This window comes from Drosophila subpulchrella, chromosome 2L, assembly GCF_014743375.2.
Source record: "Drosophila subpulchrella strain 33 F10 #4 breed RU33 chromosome 2L, RU_Dsub_v1.1 Primary Assembly, whole genome shotgun sequence".
NCBI classification, from domain to species: Eukaryota; Metazoa; Arthropoda; class Insecta; order Diptera; family Drosophilidae; genus Drosophila; species Drosophila subpulchrella.
Window position 1 is genome coordinate 8582669 of NC_050610.1, and position 11863 is coordinate 8594531.

The following is an 11863-nucleotide window of genomic DNA, read 5'->3' on the forward strand; positions in this document are numbered from 1 at the left end:
CCTGTCAAACAAACGAAAATATTGAAAAACTGGAGCCCACTGGGTAATTGTTTAATTGTCGTTTTATAGGTTACGCCACGAAAAATATGAGCGATTATTTGCTCGTCGAGATATGAAAACTGTATTTAAAGAGAAAGGAGATGTATAACTTTATTAAATATTAATATTAATATAATGTTTATATTAAAAAAGAATAGTTGAAAAAGAGTCATATTTAAATCTTTACTAATTTTAAAATTTAAACAATTGTTAATGTAGATAAGATGCTCAAGATAATAATTTACCATCCAATTGAAAAAAACTTTTGTTTTCGCAAATCGGCGTTTATTAAACTGTGTGTAATTATGTAATGATAGTTTGCATATATGCAGCACCAAAGTGTGCATATTTTTATACATGGCCCGTAGCTGTTTTGGCTGGAGAACAGAAGCCAGACAGCGACATAGATACAGAATCAGATACAAACTGTGAGATACATGGTGTTTATAGGTTGGACAATATTTGCCTACTCCGCTACTGTCCAAGATAAATGCTGTGAGATAAGCTTCGGCTTCGTATTCGTTTTGCAATTCAAATTACAAACCTCAATGAATTTTCCAGTAGCGCGATGCAAAGCTGCGAATAAGATATGACCAATGCGATAAGCACATATCAGAAATTGAGCTTAATGTCATGGGTTGACAACGAATTTTTAGAGTGGCCGGAGGCAACAATTGATAGTAAATACTATTTATGATCAATATAATCATCAAAGACATATATTGCAAAAGAATCCAAGACTCTCAATTGTTAGTAACCATGACTGATAAGCAAATGTTACAATAAATATCTAATATCTAAAATCTATAATTTTTGCAGTAATTATATGATTTCTTTTTGTAAAAACGTGTTTATAAGTTATATTTTTTAAACTTAAAGAGTAAATTGATAAACTTGTTAACATTCAAGTAGTATGCATTAAAGCCCTAACCGTCCCAAGTTTATAAAACCAGGAAATATGAACTTGAGTGTGCAGTTAGATAATGCATCACTGGCCATATTACGCTTCATCCGGCTTCATTGTTGGCCAAAAACAGCTGCTGCATCGCATCCATCAAAAGGCAGGAACAGAAGCTTCCTACTGGCCCAAAAACAAAGGGCAGGCCAAGGCATACAATCCAGAGGACATCAGTCAAAAAAAGATGTTCTGGAGCCGGGCTTTCAGAGCTCCCCGAACTGATGAGGTAAACAATGTCAAAAGCCAGTTGGCCAAGGGCCCTTTGTTGTGATTTATATTGATGAGGTCGGCTTGGTGCCCGAACCCTTGTGTTTTCCCGGAGGAAATTGAACGCACTTGACTCGCAATGAATGGAGGCTCCAGAGCCAGAGGCCCCCTTCGAAAGCGATTACTTGCCATCGGCGCACAAGACCCGGAGCAACCTCTATTTTGTGTGAGGGAACGAGGAATTCCACTTCCTCCAATGGCACTCATCTTTGGATTAAATTCCTTTTCAGTTTTGCGGGATTAAGAACAAAAGGTGAAGAGGCACTATTTGCTATAAAAGCTTCTTTCCTCATTATTTCCGTAATATAAACTCCGTTCAGGTGAAAGTAAGATAAGACTTCTACCTCAAGACTATTTGCTGCAGCTTAATCACCTACCCGTATTAACTCCTTGGTAAATTGAATGCTAAAAAAATATTCTGAAAGCCAAATCCTGAACACGACATTTTTTATGGTAAATAACTATGATAGTAAATATTTTATAGATTCGTAAAATTTAATAGACAATTTTGATCAACCTAATAACAAAGTTTTAGTTACCCCATATAAAGGTTATTTTCCGCTATACTTATTTTTCGATATTCAAGTATCCAGGAGTGACTTCCTTTTTATCACTCAGACAACTTTCGATTTCGCTTTTAGAAAGTGGCTGAACCTCTGTTTTTCATACGGCCTTTCGCCGGCAAATTAAATGCAAGTTACGTCAATTTTTATGCAACTAAAGTTTTCATTTCAATTTACTTCAGTTGTTTTTATTTTCGTTCCATCTCTCTATCAGCTTTTTTCTCGCCTATTGAGCATAATTTGCATGGCCATGCAAATTGTTGAGGCTTTTCATTTAATTGATGGCAATTGCAACATTGTTGCAGATTGCACACATTGCGTGCGCATTTATACAATATTATGGCAATTAATGCATTTACTTTTTTTAAGTCCATATGTGCGTATTTTTTTTACAATTTATTTATTTTAATATTTACTGAAGTGACATGCATTTTGTGTGGAATTTGTGTGGACTGAACAAGGGAAAGTGTTCAATAAAATGTGCGAAGGGGAGAAATTTTTAAAGAAATGTTTTCAGTGGAATTTTAGTTGCAATAAAAAAAATATGTATACAAAAAATATTTTTAATACCTTAAATGACGACATAATAAAATATTGTTAGATTAATTTATTTTATCTGAAAGGGAAATATTTACGTTGGTATTTATATAAAAATTCATAGAAGCTCTTGTAAGCCAAATAAACGTAATGTAAAAGGCCACAAAGGTCTTTTAGCCTTATACGTAAAATGTGCTTCACTTCCGTACCTATATTTAAGTGGCTTGAATGAAATTGGAAAACATAATGTGGGCGACTGACACTAAAATTTATCAGTCTATTTCTTCCCTTACTCCAAATATTTAAATTAACTCAATTTGTCAGATCGTGCGCTGCGAATTGACCTTGACCATTGAGTAGCGAGACAACAACTATAATGAGAACTGACTCATCGAAATGCAGAGGCCTTTGACACCTACTACGCCCCTCAGTCCTCCATTTTCCAGATGGTTTCGAAACCTGTTTTGCTTTTATTGAACGCCCTTGGAGATGCGGCTGCTTCTGTTGAATTTTCTGCTTCGATTCAGCTCCGTATCCAATGCTCATTCACAAGATGCACAACAAGTTTACATTTTTACTGATTTTTCTGATTTTGATTATGCATATACGGATTTAATTGGGCTGACGGAGTACCGGGGGCAACCTTTTCTGGCCAGTAATTTGTACCTTCCGAAGACCTTATCAATTTATCAAAAAATGCGGCCCCCATTCGTCTGGCATCTCATTAAGGGTCGTGATTATCTCAGACCTGACAGCAAGTTGTCAAAATATTTTGACAAGATGTACGTACATCTTTATATGGCGTGTGTGGGAACGATGGGATTTTAATTGGGATTTGTTTATTTTTAATGGTACTTTTCTTAGAAATTTATTAAAGCATCTCACATTGATTGGCATTTTAAAAGTCTATTGTTTATCTTTAAAAGGGTTTTATTCATAAATGGTATGTTTTACTAATCTTTTAATAACTTCCTCTATTATAATATAATAGAAATCGATGTATGCTTAATATAATTAAAACAAAAAATGGAAATGACTTAGAAGCCTTGTTAAATAAAATCGATTTGAATAGACATAGAAAACCACAATCGCACAATAAAATCAAACACAGTTGCTGCAGTGGATACCACAAATATTCTATTTTATTTAAACTGACAAATAAACAAGCATTTAAAAGGCATTAAAAAGAAAGCTGAATAAGGAAACAGATTGCCAGAAAGTTCTTTAAGCACCAAACTCAAGCATTTGGCCATTTATCAGAATCAATTTGACCCACTTATGGCCACTTTTTCCAGTGGTTGGGCATTTCATTGGCCAATTTTCCAGACCACAACGACGGCCAAGTCGAAATCGACTTTAACTTCACCTTCCCCCAAATGCGAAACTTCAAACACATTTATATCGGCCGCACTTATCGCATTTCGTTGCGAATTTCCTTTAATTGCTGCTAATTTTTGCAATTGCCTAAAAGGCAAAAAACTAAAATCTCGGCAGCAGTGGCAACAATTGGCCAATAGCAATCTTCATTTGGCTTATCTCTTGCACTCAGTTTATTTGGCCTTTCAGTTTTTAGACGACGATTTGAGCAAGTTTTTCACATATTTTCATTAGCCGTGCAGGCGGCCAAGCGATTTCCGCCTTTTTTTGCATAGTTTGTTTACTTTTTAATTGCCCTAAGTGCCATAATAAAATTGGCCTTACACAATCAAACGTATAACTTTGGTAGTGCAATGATTTTGTTTATATTTATCTAGCAAATGTATTTACAAATACACAGATATTTATCATATAAAATCCCTTTCATTTTTTTAACAATTTATAAAGCACTATTTTTATGTCCAGAATGTGTTTGTTCTTTAAGTTTTTTATTTAATGCTGTACATTTTACCAAACTACTGAATGATGAATTCTATTAAGAAATGTAATTATACATAAAAAAATATTTTAAATTTAGCAATTAAATAGGTGCATTTTCTGCTCTTGGCACTTTGCACTTGTTTGAATTTTCTTGATTTTTGTTTTAGCTTTGCGCCATTTGTCCTGATCCCCTCCTCTTCTCCGAATCGAATCTTTATGCAAATACTAAGCTGCATCAGCCGCTGTAAGCCAACCGACTGACAATAAGTGAGCAGCGGCTGGCTTTGCACTCATGGCCAACTGCAATGTTTGTGTTTGCACTTGGTGTTTGGCCAAAATTGTCACGTTTTGGTCAGTGGGTCGATGGGACGGGCTAAAGTGTTTGCCAGATGCGCTTGGCACCAGCTCTAATGTTCATAAACCTATGGAAAAACGCGTCTAAAACTACCTTTACTAAAAGAAAATAAATGAGAAGGCTAGCACGCTTAAAAGACATAATTTTGTATGTTTCTTTCTGGAAAATGTTGCCGACATTTTTTTGTTAGTATGAACTTAAAATAGCTGAAGGCCTTTAAGCACCATCCTACTTTTGTACTTTTTTTTGGCAATAACAGTTTTAGTGTCGCCTTACTTAAAGCGCTAGATAAAACATTATCATAACAAGCATGAGTAAGTATATACTTATCTATTAAATTAATCTTACATTTTTTTTTCACTTCACAATCAATTTTATATAGAATTACTCATAGCTTTTTGAAGTGGCTTCCCAAATTATTTAATGTTTTCCTTTAAATTAATTACATAATATAACAAAATTAAATTAAAAATTAAGTTCTCTGGTACTGATTGAATTGCCAGATGGCATTATAAATATTTTATTGAATTGCCTTAATTGCTTTTTGACAAAAATGCTCTTTAAATCGTAATTGAAGTCCTGCCATGAACCACTTATTATTCATGCCCGAACTCCCATCTGCAAATGCATTTACCCGACGTATTTGATTTCAAATTTAACGCAAATATTTAATAGCAAACACTTTGGGGCACTCGATGTGAGTGTCAAACGTTAAATGCATAATTATGCCAATAAAAACGTAATTAACAAATTTCTATAATTCCAGCTGCAAGATAAAACTAATTTAAATTAATTTTCACATCAAATACTAAATAAGGCCAAAGTAAATACAAATTGACATTTAAATGCCGACGAAGGATTTAACTGACAAAACAAATTTAAAAATTGCAACGTTGAAATGCGTAAAATAAACATAAAAAATGCAAAAAACAATGGCATCCTGTCGGAATCTGGCTGTCAAATCTGGCCAGCTGACAATGACAGGAGGTGGTGCCACCAGTGAAAGCAGCAGTGAAACGTCAAGCTCTACAGCAAAATAAATTGTTTTCGTTACACATTTTTTTGGTGTTATGCGTGCCACTTGACTTGTAAACGGGCGATGGCCCCAACAATGGCGAAAGCAACAAACCAGAAGAACCACAAAGCAGAGGGCTTGGCTAAGAGAATAGAGGTGGCCAACGAAAGAGGGAAGAACCTCAAAGAGCTCCCATTGTTGACCTAGTTATGGGCCACAAAACAGTCAACACATACAAATAAATGCCAAGAAGCTACACCTGGAACAATATAATACCATATTATAAAAATTATAGATTTTTAAAAATTGTTGTACTGGAAATTATTTAAAAATGTATAAGATAAGAAAATAACATACTGTTTTGAATGTCCCAAAAACAAAAAATCATTAGAATTAAATTTTCTTATGACTAAAAAAAATTTAATTCATGAGATTATTGCATACTTTTTACAATACTTTCTTATATGTATATAAAACAGCTTTAAAAACTTAAGCATCAACGTTAAAAAAATAAAAGGAGTATGAAAAACGTTTTTTTAACACCTGGCGCTTTTACCCCACCATCCCAAAATCTCCTTTAAAAAGATTTTTGCCTTCAGTGGGAAATAAAGAATTGTAAAGGTAAAATTTAAATAAATGTTACAAGCCAAAGGCCTATCAATTTTCTCTAAGTGCATTATCCTTAGAATCTCTCCCGCTAATGACAGCAACTCAAGTTTTGTGGCTGCTGAAAAGTATGCTATGGCAAAAGTGCTGACATAACGGCGGGCATAAAAAATTAAAGATATATGAACCAAGAAGCAAAACAGGAGAGCAGCAGACGGCGGTGGGTGGTGAATGTTGACCATAAAACTGGCAGCGTAAAGCCACAAGCACAGACAGCATGACGCCCAGGGGAAAGTTTTCCGAGACAGGCGTGGAAAGCGGAGCGGAAAAGCCAAGAGTCCCGAGACCAGAGAAGAGCACAGCAAAGTTTTCTTGGGCGGAGTTCTGGCCAAGATATATGCGTTTGCTGGCCAAGTTGAACGCATTAAGTAGCCGGATTAGTTTTGGGAATGAATAAACAAATATAATTGAGTTTTAGCCGCCGGAACTCAGAGAGGGAGATTATAGTGATAAAGCAGATTAAATATTGAAAAATAAATTTAAACAAACACAGAATATATTTTCACAACTGCTTAGGATTTATGGCATTAAACTGAATTTTATAGAGGTTTAGTTTTAAATGAAAACAAATTTTGCTTAAATTTGTCTAAGCTTAGTGAAAAATTGAGCTTATGGCTTTAAATTTTATTTGAGCTTATAAGCAATCTGAGAGTCATTCTTTTACCAGTTAAATATTTAAATTTATTCAATTAAAGTTGTGGAAAATTCTCAAAATATTTTAAAAACGCAATTTAGTTTTTTAAGGACTCAAAGTTATACTACAAATAGTTTTTGGAAATCATAAAGTAAGAAGTATTTACCAATTTGTTTGCGGGAGCACATTCAGCATTCCTCATTAACTCGGTGCTTGACCACAATGAACTCAACAACTATTTGCACAACTCTCATTGAAGGCAAATTGAGTGACCTTCTTGCCCAAAACAATTCAATTCAATCTGTGAACATTGTGGGGAAATAGTCAACTTAGTCCATAACTATTATACAAATGATTAGTTTTTCTGGTCCAGAGCAGATGCAGATCCTCCGCCCACTGAAAATATTTCGACTAAATGAGTGAAACTAAAAATCTATTATAACTTTGGCGCACACAAAACGTCAAAGTTTTCGCCCTCGTTTTTAGGGCTCATCCCCGGCTGGGCGGAAAAGTTGGCTGGTTTTTCCATGGGCCAACGCGGCGTATGCGGAATGTGCTGCCAATTAGAAGTTTATGTGCGAGTTAGAGCGGCGGGCAAAGGGCGCCAAATTAATTTTCCACCGACCCTTATCCCCTCGGCCAAAACAAAAAAGTTTTAACTCAATTTTTTGGGCATGTCTGTGTGTGCGTGTTAATTAAATAGACAGAGCAGCGGGTTTCCAGCCTGGGCTCCAAAATTTGTTACCTTAGCAGTTTTGTCAGTTTATAATAATTGACTGCCTGACCTGCTCTTCGCCGAAGGGGCCGTAAAGTGTTGGGTCAAGAGGTTAAACAAGCTAACGTAAATCTCAGACACGACCGTAGAAAGCCTCCGCAAATGCTGCATACTTTGGGGCGCCTTGAGGGCAAATAACTCTCGCGTTGGAATTAAGGGGAATTTCGTTAAGATTTATGCGTATTTACAGAAAAGCTTATGTAATTAAAGCAGCAAGGGAAATTACAGTTATTGTATATAAAAAATATTTTTAAATATACATACTTTCATAAAAAAGCTTGTTTAGTTGGAATAAGTTTTTATAAATAAATCAAAATTGTTTTTCTATGTAAAAATATTAATAATATTTTACAAAATAATTTATTTTCAAAATTATAAGACATATCTTAAGTTTGCTGGGGCCTTAAAAAGGTTGTTTCAAAGAAGCTCGACCTTATTATATTGTCTAACTTGTCTAGATTTGTAGCTTCCTGTTTACTTCCCTATTTTCCCTAACAATTCTCAAGCGCAACCAAAGTTGGCCATGAATTATGCGACTGCATTTCCATCCATGAGTAAGCCCCATTAAATGCCACTTACTGTCCTTAATAGTTTGCTTAGGCAACAATACGTTGCCCGTTGCTGGTAACTCCTTTTTAGCCCCTTTTTACACCCCTCCCACCATGAATCAGATGTCTAGCCGGCTTTTACCACATTAACCTCGTGTTTTACGACATGCCTAGCCGCATGAGAAATTTATTTACATTTCATGGCAGTGGCAACATGTTGGACTGACTTGTGTTCATATTGCAGTTACACAGATACAACACATCGCTGGGGCTATATGTATTTCGGATTGTGTAGGTATATATGTTTGACACGAGGCCAAAGGGCCAAATCGGTCGACAATGCATAACTCAAAGTGCAGGCAAACAGCTGCTGGATGATGGCAAACACCAGGAGACCAAGTCGGAGGATGAAAGACGGCGGCTGGGTTTCGAAATCGGAGGAGGAGCCGACAAGCTCAAGTGAAGCGAGGGGAGCTATGGTTGTTGCTTGGTAAATGTTACTCCTTGCTAATGTAAAATGTATTGTTGACGATCCTAATTGGTTCTGAAATGCGAAGCCAATGAGTTCTTACTAAAATAACAATTACACCTTACTAAAATATGGACTTATACAGGGGTGTCACAGAAACCGTCGACGGTTTTAGGGACCTTCGGTTTGGAAACCAACCAACTAAAAAAAGTAAACTTGTTCTGATTCCAGGAAAGTTTTATTCAAAGCCTACTATTTGGTTGGTATTAATTCGTTAATTATTTTTTAACCGGTTTCTGTGACACCGAGATTAACTTTTATGGGTGAAATTTGGTTGAAAGCGATTTCTGTAGGACCCCTGATTAACTGTATTTAATTTAAAAAGTCATATGCATATTTTTCCTCTTTTTTATAAGTTTAGTCAGCAAGTTGAAATATGAGGTAGTGTCATACTGTCATACGATTAAGTCTGATTTATATATATTTTTCTAAACGTCACTTAACAGAACACATAATTAATTAAAACATAATTGATATTATTATATATAATAAATTACAAATAAAATCGCTTTAATATTGCCCTCTGAAATATAAGTTATTTTAACATTTTACATTACAAATCTGAACGATTTTTCTAAGTAAGTGAAAATGTAAACAAAATATTACTTTTAAGGTAAGAAAAATAATTTAAAAATGTCGAATACCTTCTTTAGTCATAGCAAATACTTAAGTTATTACTCTAATTGCTACAAAAAATATTTTCATTTGAGCTTGAGTAACTTTTGAGAAACTTGAGTTACTTTAAAGTAATATTTCGAGATCCCCTCGCCCCAAAAAAAACTGCAAAACCATTTTGACGGTGTAGCTTAGTGGGATTTAGCATCTCGGTTCTCTTTTCCGCTTTTCTCCTTACCGTTTGTCACTTTTAAGCAAGCGGAAATTCTATTTAAATTTTCGTGTTTCCCTTTTTTGATCGCTACTTTTAGCCAATAAATTTGTAGCCATAAATTTGGCTTCGCTTCGATGCTGCCGCTGGCAAGGATTGGGGAAAGAAGGACGTGTGAGCTGGCCACGCCTTAAATGTTCATCCTTTCACACCGAAAAACCCCCGCCCACTTTTCATCTGGGGCAGTTTTTAATTGCGCCATAAATCAAATCTACGATAAATGGAGAGCAGTTAAAGGGCTGCTAACCAAATGGGAGCCATAAGCTGATAACAGACTGTGTGAAAAGGGTGGTAAAAGAGGGGTAGTTGGGTGGGTGGAAAATGCGCGGAGCTTTGTAGGTGCTGCGATAAGAGCCACGCCGTCTGGCGGCGGCTTTAAAATGTCAAAGGTCTGCCACCGTATCCGGATTCTGTCTCCGGCTATCCGCCTCCGTCTCCGGTCCTCCTTTTGGCCCTTTACCCACTCCCAGCGCGTTTCATTTTAATGCCCGCGGAGATGGACGACAGTCATCGTAATCAAGCCTCTAATTAAGTTGATAAACTTTGCGCCGCCCAGTCGCAAAAAAGCAACGTGGGTTTTACAGCAAATCCATGGCTTAGTTCCGGGTTTCAATTAGTATTTTTTCGATTTTTAACTAAGTTCAAATCGAACAACATAAATGGCCTGAAAAAAGTTAAAAATACAAAATATCTTAAACTAAGCTTTTAACTATAAAATCATTTGAGTTTTAGCTATTAAAATTAAGTATATTTAATAGGCTTAAAATTAAAGTTAAAATAGTGTTTTATATAACTTCATATATAGTGCATATGTATATTAATAGTTAAACCTTTTTCTCATTAGATTTTAAAAAAGGCTTTAAAATTAAATACATTTATTAGATTCCAAAATAAAATTTTGGTTTTAGTTATATAAGAAAAGAATAATCTTACATTTTGGGTAATCAGAAAATAAGACTTATGATTAAAACAAATTGTTTTTAAAAATGTTTCTATGCTATTAAATAAAACTTGCGAATTAAAGAAAACAAGAACATGATTAAAATATTTGATTCTATACATTCAATTGAAATCATTTTAATCAGACTATTAAAAAAAGCTACGACTTATAGTCAAAATAAATCAAAGACATAAAGTCACCGGAACTGAAAACCAGAACTGATCCCACGAACTAAATTCCGCTTGGCAGATGAAAGTTGTCGGCCATTTCACGGCACAGTGAGTTTGGTGACGCGCCACGCCCACTCGACTTGCACGACCACCGAAGGCAGCCACCGCCCCCTGACCACCCACAATCCAACGCCCACTTACCCACCCACCTCCTTTATACGGGGAAAACCTTTTACTCATTCCCAAAAAAAACTTTCCGCATTAGTTTTGCTGATTTCCCGCGACTGTCGCCGTCTGTTTGGCGTTCATTTTCCTCAATTTTCCCCTTGTTCCCTGGTTTGTTATTGTTGACTTTTCGCATCGTTTTGGTGCCACTGTGCGGCGAGCAGGGAAAACTCCTTCTAATTTAATTAAGTGCGGCGACGCGACGCCTGTTTGCTTTTTTTTTGTTTTTGGCTTAGTAAAAAGTTTGCCAAGGCAACTGAAAAATTTACGCTGAAAATAGAATTTGGAAAAAATAAAAAAACTTGGTCCAACAGTTGGCGCATTTAATTTGCTGGTCTTATACTTTTTTAATTGCTAGACAAATAGATGAGAGGAGTCAAAGTCAAAGTGTCTACGCTTTTTTATTTTTTTGGTAAATTGTTTGTGGATTGTGGTAAATACTTTAGACAAAGCCTTCCTGATAATGGATGGGCTAAAGACGGTTAAATTGCAGATGATTAGGGTTAGGTTTGAGGGACTTTGGCTAAGAGGCTTAACCAAGTTGTTTGGCAAGTTATTTAATTGTTCAATTGCAACTTTTTCGAGGAAAATACTTTTTAAGTTTGTCAAAAGGTCAAGGAAGTAATTTGTAGAGATTTTCTTCGGAATTGTTACGGTTTTTTAAGAATACCATAAAGTTTTAAATGGTAAATAAATATATATTTAAAGGATGAATGTTATAGAGATTGTAGTACTTTTTGTTTGCATGCACTGATTAAAACAAACATAGTAAATTTAGGGATTTTATATTCATTTTAATTTTATTTGTGTGCTTTTCATTTATTTCGCTTTTTTCTTTAATTATTTAATTTAACAAATGTTTTAATATAAAATTAAATGTCATGAAATATTTATAGAAA